Genomic DNA, 15,864 nt, shown 5'->3' with positions numbered 1-15,864 from the left:
AATCAGGCATAAAACTAACCTAACTTTTCCTAACACTTTCAGGACAATACGTACCAAAAATTGTTTAACCCTGAATTCTTCCAAACAGAACTTAGGCACTGTAATTGGTCTCCACTTAAATCACTTCCACTTAATGAAGCTGTAAAATACTTCAATTCCACTTTCTTAGCCACCCTTGACCACCATGCCCCAACTCGCACTGTTAGAAATAAAACTAAGCCTGCCCCCTGACAACACCACTAGACAAAAAATCCATCAGAGAAACAAATCCTGGGCCAAATGGCGCAATGCTAAGGATCCTACAGATCACCAGACCTTTAGACAACTAAGAAATCTGACAAAAAAAGCCATCCTCTTAGACAAAAATACTATTATTACCAGATACAGCAAACTTACCAAAAAATACCACAAAAGTTTTGGAATAGCATCTATACCCAGGACAATGTAGCACACCTAACCCACAAGGCACTAGCCATGAAAATCCAACCAATACTGCTAATGCCTTTAACTCCTCCTTCACACAAGCCATCCAAACTCTTGCTAGTCAACTTTCTCCTGATACTTCAAAACTGCCTACAACCATGACAAACCCACCTCCACCTTTTCAGTTACAACCAGTCTCTACTTCATCTGCTCCCTTCTCCAAAAACTAAAACCTAACACCCCCTCAGCAGACCAACTCCCAGCAGAATACCTGCAAAAAGGTGCTAAAGCATTAGCCTATCCCATCTCCATTCTTATTAACCGTACCATAAATGAAGGTATCATCCCACCACATAAAGGTGGGAACTCCTATGCCTTCGCTAACTACCATCCTATAGCCCTACTATCTCCCCTAGCAAAAATAATGGAGAAATGTATCCATAAGCAACTACTCAACCATCTACTCCAAAATAACTTACTTGCCAACTGCCAACATGGATTTAGACCATTCCACAGTACCACCACTGCCCTCTTATCCTTCACACACTGCATTAACAAAAACCAGAACAATACTCTCTGCTCTGCAGTCTTTATTGATTTATCCAAAGCTTTTGATATGGTCAATCACCAGCTCCTCATAAACATTCTAAAATCCTTTTCCCTTGATCCCCTAGCGATAAATTGGTTCAAATCTTACTTGGACAATAGATAGCAAGCTGTGCTATGGGACAATAAACTAACCTCCTCCCCATTACTCTTGGTGTTCCTCAGGGCTCTATATTAGGCTCACTACTATTTTCAATCTTTATCAATGACCTTCACTCTGCAATTAGTCAAACCACCTGCATTCAATATGCCGACGACTCTACAATTATCTGTTCAGCCACTTCTCCAACTGAACTACAGTCCCTTACCCAAAATACATTCAATACTGTAGAACAATGGTTTTTAAACCGCTGCCTCCTCCTAAACCCTCCAAAAACTAAACTTTTACTATTCACACCAACCCAAATGTCCACCCTAATAAATTTCTCTCTTACATCTAATAATGGCACTTTCATATCTCCTGAACCTATCACCAAACTTCTAGGTATAACAACAGATAGCAACCTCAACTTTGACATTCATATAAACAGCACAGTTAAAACAAACAACAAAAAATTAGGATCCCTCTATAGAATTAAACCCTTTCTTACTCCAGTGGCCAGGACCACTATAGCCAGAACTCATTTAATTTCCACTCTACTTTATGCTTCTCCTATTTATATTAACCTTTCTAAGAGTAACCTAAATAAACTGGCAGTCTCCTACAATAATATAGCAGGATTTGCAACTGCCTCTCTTTTTAGGGCACATCATTGTCTTAACCTAAAGCAACTGGGTTGGCTTGAACTTCCTAACCAAATTCTGTTTCACCAGCTTACTATAGCCCATAAAACCCTGTACCAACGCAACAACATTCCAATACTCAATAGCATTATCACCCCCTACAACAATTTCAAGAGCTTACGCTCCTCAAACAAAATACTTATCAATACTTGCAAAACCAACAACTTGGCAGGAGACTCCATCTTCTCTAATGCTGTGGGAAAGCACTGGAATCTTTTACCCACTGAACTCATGTCTCTGGCCTCATTAATACTTTTTAAACAGAAGCTAAAACTTCTCATCCATAACCACTGGTTATGCCCCTGTACTAATCCTGACTAACTTTTTCTCCCCTCACTCTAACTGCAGACTCCTCACCTGTACAGACTTTGAAACCAAACACTATGAAATGAAAACTAAAATATATGTATATATGTAAATAGTAACATCTTTTTGTATATTTACCATGCACTACTTGAGTTATGCTTACTATGAGTACTGTACTTTATATTACCAACAGATGTTAAGTTTGACTGTTGTAACCTTTTATATTGTTTTATTATATCTGTCTTGGAGCTTAACACTCCCTTTTTGTATGTACGTTGGAGCTTTTCTCCCCAGGCCTCTACTGAAAATGGACATATATCCAGTTAGACTAGCCCGGTCAACAAATGTAAAATAAATAAATAAATAAATATACATCCATAACAAGCACACTTCAAGTGGTCGAACAGAATGACATGCTGGAGTTCCTCCACAGGCAGATCACCACAGAAAATCCCATACCATATCCTAGTCAGGTATAAGTCACCATCCATGACCCAAGACGCTCACAATGCCTACTCAGACTTACTACAGACACTTGCCATCCAACCTCACACCCTAGTCATAGAAGACTAATTACCCCTCTACAGACAAGCAATTTGACACTACCTCAAATCTACCGGCACAGAGATTCCTGGACTTCATAAGCACAAACACTCAACCAAAGAGTGAAGACACCTACTAGATGCTCCAACATACTGGAACTAGTGCTCACAAATATGGGAGAATGCTGCAACCCCCCCCCCCCCCCGACTCATCCTCCGTGGTAAAATCCGATCATAAATTTGCCTCCTTTGAAATCTAAATCAACTCCATAATCCCATTAAAATCAGTAACAGGAACTTTTCCAGGGCAAATTACCTTTTACTAAGTGATTTGTCAAAATGTAATGCCCCTCTGAATCACGAGAACATAGCAGCCTATGCTGAATTGCTCTCAGAAACTCTGTACAACCATGTCAATGACTGCATACAGGCTACCATACCTCCAAGAAGCCCAGGACTAACCCCAGAAACATACTGCCTTGGTGGCATCCCAAATTAAACAGGATATACAACAAAAGGGAAAAAAGAAATCATGGCAAAATCAGGAAATGATAAAAACTCTAAACAACTAAACAGGCAACTAAGAGGGCTAATTAGGTAAAGCAAAGCCAATGTTGAGGTTAAGATAGCCTCACATATGAAATATAATCAGAAGGCCTTCTTCAGCTATTTCAGAAACCTCAAGAACAGAACACAGCAATGTGTTGAACTGGTGGTTAATGGTGCCACACTCACCAAGCCTGGAGAAATAGTGAGTCTGTTAATGGACAAATTCAGTTCCAACTTTACCTTCCCCCCACACTCGCAATTGTTCCCCAAAAATACCCTCAAACAAATAACCCCCTCAAAATATAACTAGGCAGCATGTGCCAGCTGCGCTCGCTAAAGTCAAGATCACGGCATCAATGGTCACCAACAACATCCCAGGATGTCCCTTAACAGTCTACAACACGACTTAGCAGGACCCCGGAGTCATTTAACTATAGTCTTAAAACAAGCTTTCTTTAAAGAGAAAGGACGACTGTGATGGGTATCCCCCCTTCACATAAGAGAGGACCTTTAACAGATCCTGGAAACTAAAGACTCATCAGTTTGACTAGTCGTACCTGCAAAGCCACAGATCAAATTATTGTGAAAATATCAAAGATGCAGGAGACCTTCAGATAGTGGATCCATCCCAGTTTATAGGTTCATAGGTAGGGACTAGGCTATCGGCCCTGGGGCCTATACAAGTCCAGCCAAAAAGGTACCCTGGCTTTTGCCACCCAAGAAAATTATTTTCCTGTGCCACTGTCGAGCAGAGCCACAGAGGTGATGCCCGGGGTGAATTTCCTATTTCCCATCCAATCATCAAGATTTTTCTTGGAGTGCTAATGAGGAGCTTTGTTTGATATAGATAGGTAGTTTATTGCAGAGTATGGGAAGTCTCTGGGACAGAAATCTATCCCTCCGGCATGTTCTGTTTATTGTGGTGACAAGGTTTAGGTCCCTAGAGCGTGTAGCTCGGAGGGATTGGGATTTCTTTACGTGGAGCATGTCCAACAGCTCTGAGTTTGACATAGCTTTGTATGTTAGGCAGAGATCACCTCTGAGGAGGCGATATGCGACGCAGTAAAGCTGGAGTTTTTTGAGATGGTCTGCGTAGGGCATCTGAGGCCAGTAATCCTCTTTGTGAGGTATTTTTGAGGCCTTTCCAGTTGCTGTAGATGTCTTGTGAGGTATATACCAAAAGAGGCGTTGTACTCTATAATGGGTCTAATGAGGGATAAGTAGAGGGGAACAATGACCTCTTTTTCTGGATGAGAAACCTTTTGTGATGAGGTGTGCCACGTAGAAGGATTTCCTGACTACTGTGGCGATGTGATTATCAAGAGAGAGACTACTGTCCACCTGTGTCCCAAGGTCTTTTATCACACTTTCGGTGTTAAGTATACTACCGCGGTGTTAAGTATACTACCGCCTATGTTGTAGTTCATGGGTACAGTTTTTTTACTAAAGGGGATGACAATGGACTTTTTGGCACTGAGCTTGAGGCCATGGCTTTGATCCCAGGCATCTGTCTCAGTGAGGCCCTTTAGTAGGATGCCCACATCGTTAGGAGTTTCGATTATGGCTCCTAGTTTGCAGTCATCTGCGAACTTCGTTAGCCAAAGACCTTTTGTGTTAGCCTGTACTTCAGAGAAGTAAATACCACACAGGAAAGGACCCAGGACTGAACCCTGTGGTACTCCACTTGTCACTGGTCTGAAGTTGGATTTGGAGTCTGCTACTTTCACAGTGTGGGTTCTGTCAGTGAGCCAGATGGCAACCCATCTTGTGACAGGGATTTATACCTAGTTTACTGAGTTTATCTGTAATTCCAGAGTGGGGGATGGTGTCGAAAGCCTTGGCAAGATCTAGATTGGCTGTGTGAACCACCTTACCCTTGTCTACGGCTTTGGTGACTGCTTCAAAGAAGTCTATCAGGTTTAGGAGACATGAACTGCCTTTTATAAACCCGAAATGGGTGGGGTCCAGAGTTTGGAGATTACCAATGTCTGTTTTTAAGTTCCATGATGATACGTTCCATGTCCTTGCAGACCAGGCTTGTCAGGCTAATGGGGTGGTAGTTCCCAGGGTCCATGGTGCCTCCCCCCTTGTGGAGTGGGATTCAACAGGCACAAAGCCTGATGTGAGGCTATGATTGAACATGGTACTTAGGTGGTGTGCCAGTTCGTTCTGTAGTTCATGTAGAACGCAGCCTGGGATGTTGTCTGGTCCCATGGATGCTGTGTTCTTGGCTTTGGAGAGAGTGGTTTTTACCTGTGCAGTTATGATTACAGGAACTTTGCATTCTTCCGGTATAGAGATGGGCTCTTTAGGGGGTGAGAGCGGGGTTAAAGTTAGCACTGAACCTATCTGCCAGGATGTTGGCAATATCAGTTGGGTCTGTATATTTAGTGCCATTGTGCTGTAGATCAGAGCAGATCTGAGTGTTGCCATTGAGATTCCTGACATAGCTATAGAATGCTTTGTGGTTGTCTTTAGAATCAGTGGCAATTTCGTTTTTGTAACTAGCTTTGGAGGATTTTATCAGGGATCGCAGCTTCTTACAGAGGCTGACCAGGGAGCTACTCCACTCATGGGATTTTACTCTTTCTTGCAACAGTTTCTTCCTTCTGTTGTACAGTTTGTTTATGGCAGGGGACCACCAGATTGACTTCCTTTTTTTGGAGGATAGCATCTTGGTTCTGTTTGGGATAGCATGATCCATGCACTCATCTAAATGCTTAAAAAGTGCAATTGTGTAGGATTCAGTAGTCGTAACTGTATTGTCCATCTGCATGGGTGTCATGAAGCTCACCACTTCTGTCTTAAGAAACATGAAGTTTGCTTTGGAGAAATTTTTCACCATGGTTTCCTTAATGGGGGGGGGGGGGGGAGTGGATATCTAGGGTAATTAGCTTATGGTCGGATCGGACCAATGAGGCGTTAACTTAAGGTGTGGAACACTGGTCACTCATGTTGGCAATGACTAGATCTAGGATATTGTTGCCCCTGGTGGGGGTGTGGATAAGTTGATCCAGGGCATGGGAGTTTATGAATTCCAGAAAGCATTGAGCGAAGGAGTTGGTTCATGAGTAGTTTTCCCAGTTAATGGTGGGGTAGTTGAAATTGCCCATTATTAGGGTGTTTGGTTGTTGAACCCTAATATTTTCCAGTACATCAAGAAAAGAGGAGTGGGAATCCTGGGGCATGGTGGGTGATCTGTAGCAAGCTACAATTTGGATTGCAGTATTGCCCAGAGTTAGTTGCACTTGGATAACCTCGGCTGCATTATGCTGAGCAACTAGCCTGGAGGTGTGGATATCCTTAATGAATATGGACACACCTCCGCCTTTGGTGTTCCGGTCCAGGTTACATGGCCGAAAAGTGTGGTACGAGTTATAGCCTGGTAGTGCAGGGGTGCTCTCTGGTGCCTTGAACCAGGTCTCAGTCACTGCACAGATACCGATGCTCTCCATTTTAAGGAGAGCCTCGCGTGAGTGCATTTTGAGATTTAGACTTCTAGCATTGAGTAGCATCGCCCTCAGTTTTTGCTTGCCTGTTCCTGTTACGGTGGTGAATTTGTCATTTGAACCTTGCCTAAAAAAAGCACTATAGGGGCGGCAAGAACCTTAGCCAGTATCCAGAATCCCAGGGGTAACAGGTGCAGGCCATCTCTGGAAAAGCATCATGGTCTGTCGACCATGTCATACCAGGCAGACAGATACTGGATCCTTTTAGAATGGCACCAGAAGCTTAGACAATTGTTCAAGTCAATCATTTTGTACTGCGGCATCATTCTGGGTGATGGCAGAATGCTACTCAGGACTAGGGTTATACCTGCTCAGATCGGAGAGCTCTTCCATGTCTCTTTTCATGCAGTCCAGGGAGGTACGTCACAGGTCGATCACACCAACATCGACAATGGCAGAGTCATATTTGTACCTGTTGTGGAGTGACCTGAGTCCGTGGGTTATGTGGCGGATCCTGGCACCCGACAGGCAGCTGACAGTAACCTTCTCCTTGTTTAGCCTGGTGAGTGGGACATCAATGTGCCTGACTACTGAGTCACCTATGACTAGTGTGTTGGGTACGTTGTTTTGCCTTATAGGCTGTGGTTGAGTGGCACACTGAGTCTGCAGGCTGTGTCTCATTTGGGTTGTGTTGGGGGGGTGGAGGTTGCTTGCATTTCTGCTTTGGAGGTTTCTGTTGCTTGAGCAGATTATTAATGAGAGCCTCCGCGAATGTTTTTGTGTTTGTGTGTGTGGATTTTGGTGGTGTAGATTTAGTGAGACTATGTGATGTGTGGTGTGGTGCAAGTGTGTACCTTCTCCTCTTGACTGTCAAGTCCAGTCTTGATTGGAGAGAGCTTTACCTCCAGTTTGGCTAGATAAGTGCATCTCACAGGTTGTAGTGTTGGGTGGTAGGAGGAGAGGGTTGTCTGTGTACATGAGGCAATTTCTACATTGCCCCAAGATGCCCAGATTCATCAGATAGACAGGAGAGAACACTGGGAGCTGACCCTTGGACATGCCTGAATAAAAACTATTTTCCTCTAGATAAGTGAGGAAAGTGAATGCAAGAGCTGTTTTTCTCGAAGCAAGTGAGGAACGCAAGTACCAAAACTATTTTCCTCTAGGTAATGAGGAAGGTTGAGTGCTGTAGTAATTAGTAGGTCATTTAGTACTTTCAACAAGTTCTGAACAAGTGCTGATCACGAATACACAAATTCAAGTGCTAAAACTAAAAATCTGTATCTGGACTAAACTAGTTACAGGAAAGGGGGGAAACAAGTGCAAATGCGGGCTTTTAAATTAGAAAGTTGAGAGAGATGGAAAAACTGCCCAAACGGCCAACAACAATTTCTGGGCCAGAACCACTCCTTATGTGGTAGATAGGTTACCTAGTACTTACCACTCCCACTGATAAGCTAGAAGGCTTCCCTCCAACACAGAAAGCTTGGGGGGTTCAGAAGCTTACATACAGTCCTGGATACAGCAAATCTGAATCTGGACTACACTAGTTATATGAAAGGTTTTTTATTATATATATATATATATATATATATATATATATATATATATATATATGTGTGTGTGTGTGTGTGTGTGTGTGTGTGTGTGTGTGCGCGTGTGTGTGTACATATGCAGAAAAGTAGCTAAAACAGCAGGAAAACTATTCAAATGCAGTACAAAAGTACAGTTTTGTACCTACCATAAATGTAGATGTTCGAAGATCCACATTGCTGCAGTCCTTACATATGGGTAGTCCGCTGTCCTCGGTCGGCCCAAATACCAAAGTATTAGGCTGACGTCGGTCAAGGCGCTTAAAACTGACATCAGGACGTCAGGGTACAAAAGCGCATGACCGACGTCATATCCTCAGTCTTTTCTTGCCCCAGATGTCAGAAGGCCCTAAAAAGAAAGGCCAAAGCCAAAAAACAGCAAAGAACAACCAACCACCCCTGCACTAACCATATTTACAAAATTTACAACCCAAACCACACAACCACCTCTAACTACAGAGGGAAGGAGGGAGGAGTAAATTGGACTGCAGCAATGTGGATCTTGAACATCTACATTTATGGTAGGTACAAAACTGTACTATGTTCTTCATCTCACATTGCTGCAGTCCTTACATATGGGTAGAATCCCAAAGCAGAGGTAAGGGAGGATGGCAAAACTATAAAGCATTAGGAGCTGCCAAAATGCCCTGTAAAATTGCAGTGGCAAATCCAGCCCTAGATTTAGAGTAAAGTGGAAGGTGGTAATGCTTAGAGAAAGTATGCACTGAACTCCAAGTAGCTGCCTCCAAAATATCTTTAGTAGCCACCCCTTAAAAAGCTGTAGAAGTGGCAGTAGCCCTAGTGGAATGAGGCCTAATCCCAGCTGGAATCTCCTTACCATGATGGGAATAACAGAAAGCAATACAAAAACCAATCCACTTAGAAATAGTTTGTTTTGAAACAGGTTTGCCCTGAGAACCCAAAGCAAATGAAACAAAACTGCTGAGACTGCCTGAACCCTTTAGTTCTGCTCAAATAATATCGCAACTGTCTGTGTATATCCAAAGTGTGCAAAATCTTCTCCCCTTTATTTTGGGGGTTTGCATAAAAAGTAGGCAAATGAATAGTTTGGTTTAAAGCCACACTAGAAACCACTTTAGGCATAAAGGAAGGGTTATAGTACGCAAAGACACCCTATCCTTGTGGAAAATTAAGAAAGGCTCAACCGCCATAAGGGCCTGTAATTCAGAAACCCTTCTCGCAGAGGTAATGGCCAACAAAAAAGCAGTCTTCCATGATAAATATTTCAACTCGGCAGTAGCTGCAGGCTCAAAAGGTTGTAGAGTGAGTTTCTCCAACACAAAATTGAGATCCCAAGCAGGAGTAGGAGCTCTACGTGGGGGTCTTATATTCTTTGCCCCTCTAAGGAATTGCTTAAACAAAGGATGAGAAAATAATGGTGGGTCACAGTCATAGTGAGCAGAAATTGCTGCAGCATGAACCTTTATAGAGGAGAAGGACAAACCTTTGTCCAATAACTCAGTAAGGTATTGAAGAGCAACACTTAAATTAGGTTTAGAAACATCAAAGTCCTTTGCTGTACTCCAAATTAAAAATCTCCTCCATTTATCTGCGTAAACTTTCCTTGTACTAGGCCTTCTGGCCTCCAAAATAACATTCAAAACTTGTTGTGGAAGCTGAGACCCTCCAGGGTTTAAAACAGAATATGCCAGGCTGTTAGATGCAGAGAGTGAAGTTTGACATTGAGTAAATGACTGTTCTCCTGAGACAGCAGGTGTGGAATCGAAGGCAAAGGCCATGGAGGCTCCCGTACCAGACTTCTCAGTAATGGGTACCAGTGCTGTCGAGGCCAATCCGGAGCTATTAAAATCATGGTTGGCTTGTCCTGTCTGACCTTCAGGAGTACCTTTGGGAGGAGAGGCAGTGGTGGAAAGGCATACACGTGAAGATTGCTCCAATTGAATGAGAGAGCATCCACTTTCCAAGCTGTGGGATGAAACCTTTTGTGCAAAACTTTGGCAACTGGTAATTTAGTGGAGAAGCGAACAGATCTATGTCTGGAGTTCCCCATAACACTGTCAATTCTTGAAATACATGAGGATCCAATTTCCACTCGTGGGGATCCATAATTTGTCTGCTCAACACATCTGCTAAGGAGTTCTGTGTTCCTGGCAGAAACCTTGCCTGAAGATTTAGCTGTAAACTGAGAGCAGTCTCCCACAAAATCATTGCTTGTCTGCATACAGGGTATGAATGCGTCCCCCCTTGCTTGTTGATATACCACAAGACAGTTGTGTTGTCTGTTTGAATCAACACCTGCCCTGGAAGAAGTAAATCCTTGAAAGCTATCAATGCAAATTGGACTGCTAACATCTCCTTCAAGTTGATATGTAAATGTTGAAGTCTGGCAGGCCACGTGTCTTGTACCCATTTTCCATTTAGATGAGCTCCCCAAGCTTTGTCTGAGGCATCTGTCGTTAGAATCTGACTCGCCTCTGGTCGGGTCACAGAGAGTCCCTTGTTTAGGTGACATTCCTGAGCCCACCACAAAAATTCCTTTTGAATACAAGGTATTATCTGAATGACAGTGTCCATATCTTGGCAGTGTTGCGTCCATACATTTTTGAGATACCATTGTAGCTTCCTCATATGCAGTTTGGCATTGGGAAGTACCAGAATACAAGATGCCATGAACCCCAAGGCTTGAAGGACTGTCCTTGCAGTCAGCCTGGACTGACGAGACAATTGATGGAAATAAAGAGAAAGATTCTTTTGTTTGTCCGGGGTCAAAAAGGCCATCTGGGATGCTGTATTCAGTCTCACACCCAGAAAGCACATGTCCTGAGAGGGTACTAGACTGGACTTTATTTAGTTCACAGAATACCCTAGGCATCTTAACACTGCCATCACATACTGTAAATGATGAAGAAGTTCGTCCTTTCCTTGAGCCAGAATCAGGCAATCGTCCAAATAAGGAGAGATTTGTATTCCTCTTAGCCTGAAGAAAGCTACCACTGGAGCCAGAACCTTCGTGAACACTCTGGGCGCAGTAGATAAGCCAAAGGGCAATGCAGAGAACTGATAATGAAAAGTCCCAGTCCGAAAACGCAGATACTTCCTGCAACTGGGCCTGATAGGAACATGAAGGTAAGCCTCCTTGAGATCCAGAGTCACCATCCAGTGATCTTTGCCCAGCAGAGGTAAAAGCTGTTGTAACGTCAACATTTTGAACTTGGGAATGTCCAGATATGTGTTGAGGATAGATAAATCCAAAATTGGTCTCCACGTGTTCCCTTTCTTTGGTACGAGAAACAGGCGAGAATAAAATCCTAGGCCCACTTCTGGCAGAGGGACCGGTTGTATAGCTCCTATTTGAAGTAGTAGAGAAATCTGTTTGTGAGCCTCTAGTCTTTGCTGAGGAGGAACGTCTGGCATGCCTTTGAAAGGAGGCAAGGTATGGAAATAAAACTTGTAACCTTGGTGTATGATATCCAATACCCATTTGTCCTGGGTAATTAAAATTCAATTTTCCTTGAAGAATGCCAACCGTCCTCCCAAAGGTGCTGCCAGGCAAGAAGGATCTGGCAGCTGAAAAAGTAGGTCATTGGGCCTGTTTACGAAAGGACTGGTCCCTGCCCTCACTCGAAGATTGTGCAGGTGAACTCCATGTTCTAGGTCTGAAGGAACTCTGAGCTCTGCCCCTACCACGTCTAGATCTACCCCTAGACTGAGAATCAGAAGAAGGATACGTCCACCCCTTAGCAGGCCAATTTCTACTAAACTTTGGAGGCTGAACTTGCAAAAAATCTTTAACAGTCTGCATAGACTTAGCCTTGTCTTCCATTTTCTTCAAGACTGACTCCACAGGTGGACCAAACAACACTTCAGACTGCAAAGGAGCATCCAAAATCCTTGTCTTAACATGGTCAGATAAATTCTGATCCTTAAGCCAGGCGTGCCTGCGAAGAACTGAACCAGTGGCAGCCACCCTAGAAGAGGCCTGCAAAGCATCAAAACCACACTGTAAAGAATGCTTACCCACCTGTTCAGAGACATGCACCAAATCTTGTAATTCTTTACACTCAATGCCTTCTGCCAGAGCATCCACCTTAGATTTCAATTGAGAAAGAAGAAAATTTTGATATTTCAACATATGAAACTGGCAATTCAAAGCCCTCATTGCTAAGGTAGAAGATGTATAGACCTTCTTTCCCCATCTATCCAAAGCTCTGGCCTCTTTATCTAAAGGAACCGGATTCTTTACAACAGAGGCCCTGACACCCTTAGGTCCCTGACTAATAGTTTCTGGGTCCGCCCTAGGACTCTTATAGAGATATTTATGAGCCTCAGGCACCCTGTAATACCTATCCGGTTTAACAGGCAGGAGGCAGAGAATCAGGATTAAGTGAAGCCTCTGAAAATACATCTTGCACAACATCCAGAACAGGGGTATAGCTAAGGGCCTATGTTGAGGTAAAACAAAATTCCCTAAGCCTTTTCCGTGAATCAGAGAAGTCCTGACCTTCCCACTTAAAATGTTCCCTCATAGAATGAAGTGTCTCTGAAAAGAAAAATCCTCTGGAGGAGAAGCAGAAGGAGTGGAATCTTCTGCATCAGAATCAGAATAAGGAGTGTACTCCTGCAAGTCTTCAGCCGAAGACTCAAACATCCGAAGCCTGTTCAAAACTTTCCAACTCTGGCTCCACCCTAGGCCTCTTATCAGGAGGGGGCAAAGAACCTCTAATCAGAGTAATCAAATCTTCTGCCATTTTAAGCATGTGCTTCTTAGGCACAGACCCTGCTGAACTAGGACTGACACCAACAGAAGCTAAACCTGGCCTGCCTCTGGAAGAAGCCTTGGAAACAGAAGGAGAGGGTCTAACCACCTTGGGAAGGGAGGGGAGTACAGAAACCTGAGAAGCCCCTTCAGCCTGACCTGCTTCTAGAGAGGCCACATCCTGCAAAATCAAAGTCTCCCCCTGAGACTCCAGAGAAGCCTCCATCGGAACCACCGGTTCCACTGAAGCCTCTAAAGAACCGGCGTCCGGAACGGACGACTCATCTTGCCTGGGTTTAACCGCTTTGTCTTTGCGCTTCTTGGAAGCGGCCGGAGTATCCGGCGGCATATTATAATTGCACCGCTTCAAGACCAGCCTAGCACAATCTAACCTTCGCTAATAGTGCGCTTATTAAACCTAGCACAAAGCGACACCCGACTACGCCGTGCTCAGGCCCCAAACAAGGAATGCACAAAGAATGATAATCCCTATGCGGTATCTGTTTCCCACAAGAAATACAATTATTCACTTTTTCTGACATCCGGTAATACACTGAGGCAAGAAAAAACAAAATATTCCCAACGGGTACTTAGCCAACTTGGATTCGGTCTGAAACTCCGAACTCGAAAAATTTCAGAACGCCGAACGGCACTTGCAACGCTGCTTCTGCATCGGACCATGCGGCAAAAAAGACTGAGGATATGACGTCGGTCATGCGCTTTTGTACCCTGACGTCCTGATGTCAGTTTTAAGCGCCTTGACCGACGTCAGCCTAATACTTTGGTATTCGGGCCGACCGAGGACAGCGGACTACCCATATGTAAGGACTGCAGCAATGTGAGATGAAGAACATCTAGCACAAGAGTATGTAGCAATGTTAGACCAAACAGTTTAAAAAATACAATTAAATTAAAAATGACTAAAAACAAGTGCAGAAGGAGTATGTTAGGTAGAATGAAGTAAAGAGATGGGACTGGGGGGAGTGTCCCAGATCAAATCTGCAACAACGCAAGAATAGGGAAGGTGGGTATGGGAAAACCAACACCTTCAACAGAGATTTGAAAAACTATAATACATTGTCCCACCAGGGGCTCCAATATCCTAGACCTGGTCATTACCAACATGGGAGATAGATGCTCCACACCAGTGGCCACCCCCTCACTGGTCAAGTCTGACCATAAGCAAATCACCTTTGACATCCACATCCCACCCCCACCCCCAGTAAGGAAACCTCCTTAAAAAACGTCTCCAAAGCCAACTTCATGCTACTGAAGTCAGAAGTGACAAACCATGACACCCACGCAGACGGGATCTGGAAGTTCGATTGCAGAATCCTACACTAAGGCACTGTACGAGCACATCCACTCTTGCATGAATCGTGCCATCCCAAATAGAACCAAGATTCTCTTCTACAAAAAAAGGAAGCCAATCTGGTGGTCCCCTGCTGTAAACAAACTATACAACAGAAGAAAGAAACTGTTGCAGAAAAGAGGAAAATCCCAGGATGCAAAAAACTCCCTCAACAGCCTCAGTAAGAAGTTAAGATCCCTCATAAAATCCTCAAAAGCTAGTTACAAAAATAAAATTGCCAAAGATTCCAAAGACAACCACAAGGCATTCTATAGTTATGTCAAGAATCTAAATGGCAATGCTCAGATCTGCTCTGAGCTACAACAGAATGGCATTAAATATACTGATCCCAAGGATATTGCCAATATCCTGGCAGATCGATTTAGTGCCAACTTCACCCCCCTCTCACCCCCTAAAGGGCCCATCTCAGTACCAAAAGATTGCCAAAGTCCGGTAATCACCGCCACACAGGTAGAAACCACACTCTCCAAAGCTAAGAATACAGCATCCACGGGACCAGATGACATCCCAGGCTGTGTACTACATGAACTACAAAATGAACTGGCACCTCACCTAAGTGTCATGTTTAATCATAGCCTCACCTCAGGCTTCGTGCCCACTGAGTGGCGCACAGCTACAGTTATCCCGCTCCACAAGGGAGGATCCGCCTTGGATCCCAGGAACTACCGTCCCATCAGTCTGACAAGCCTGATCTGCAAGGGCATGGAACGCATTATCATGGAACTTATAAACAAAGACATTGGCAACCTTCAAACACTGGACCCCACCCAGTTTGGGTTTGTGAAGGGCCGATCTTGTCTTCGGAATCTGATTGACTTCTTCGAATCAGTCTCCAGAGCTGTGGATGAGGGTAAGGTGGTCTACACAGCCTATCTGGACCTTGCCAAGGCCTTTAACACCATCCCCCACTCTGGAATCATAGATAAACTTACTAAGCTGGGCATAAATCCCTACGTCACTCAATGAGTTGCCAACTGGCTTATTGACAAAACCCAGACTGTAAAAGAAGCAGACTCCAAATCCAGCTCCAGACAAGTGACAAGTGGAGTACCTCAGGGTTCAGTCCTAGGACCACTCTTGTTTGGCATCTATTTCTCTGAAGTACAGGCCAGCACTAAGGGACTCTGGTTAACAAAGTTCGCAGATGACTGCAAACTGGGAGCCATTATTGAATCCCCAAATGATGTGGATATTCTACAAAAGGGCCTTACAGAAACAGATGTCTGGTGCCAGAACCATGGGCTCAAGCTTAATGCCAAGAAATGTATAGTTATCCCCCTTGGAAAAACATGTACCCATGAATTACCACATAGGTGGCAGGACACTAAACATCGAAAGTGTGATGAGAGACTTAGGGACAGAGGTGAACAGTGGTCTCACTTTCGATAACTACATTGCCACAACAGTCAGGAAATCCTTCTGTGTGGCATACCTCATCACTAAGAGTTTTTCATCCAGAAAAAAGGAGGTCATTGTCCCACTGTACGCATCCCTCATTAGACCC

At 43.9% G+C, this 15,864-nt stretch overlaps 1 protein-coding gene across 1 annotated transcript in view; it reads right to left on the bottom strand.

Moving 5' to 3' along the window:
* POLR3A (RNA polymerase III subunit A) overlaps positions 1-15,864 on the bottom strand; it is a 1,593,947-nt gene that overhangs the window by 380,764 nt on the left and 1,197,319 nt on the right. The window lies entirely within an intron of this gene.

Source organism: Protopterus annectens, chromosome 14.part0, assembly GCF_019279795.1.
Source record: "Protopterus annectens isolate FY-2018-M chromosome 14.part0, PAN1.0, whole genome shotgun sequence".
Lineage (NCBI taxonomy): Eukaryota > Metazoa > Chordata > Ceratodontiformes > Protopteridae > Protopterus > Protopterus annectens.
This window is presented reverse-complemented; position numbering and strand designations above follow the sequence as displayed.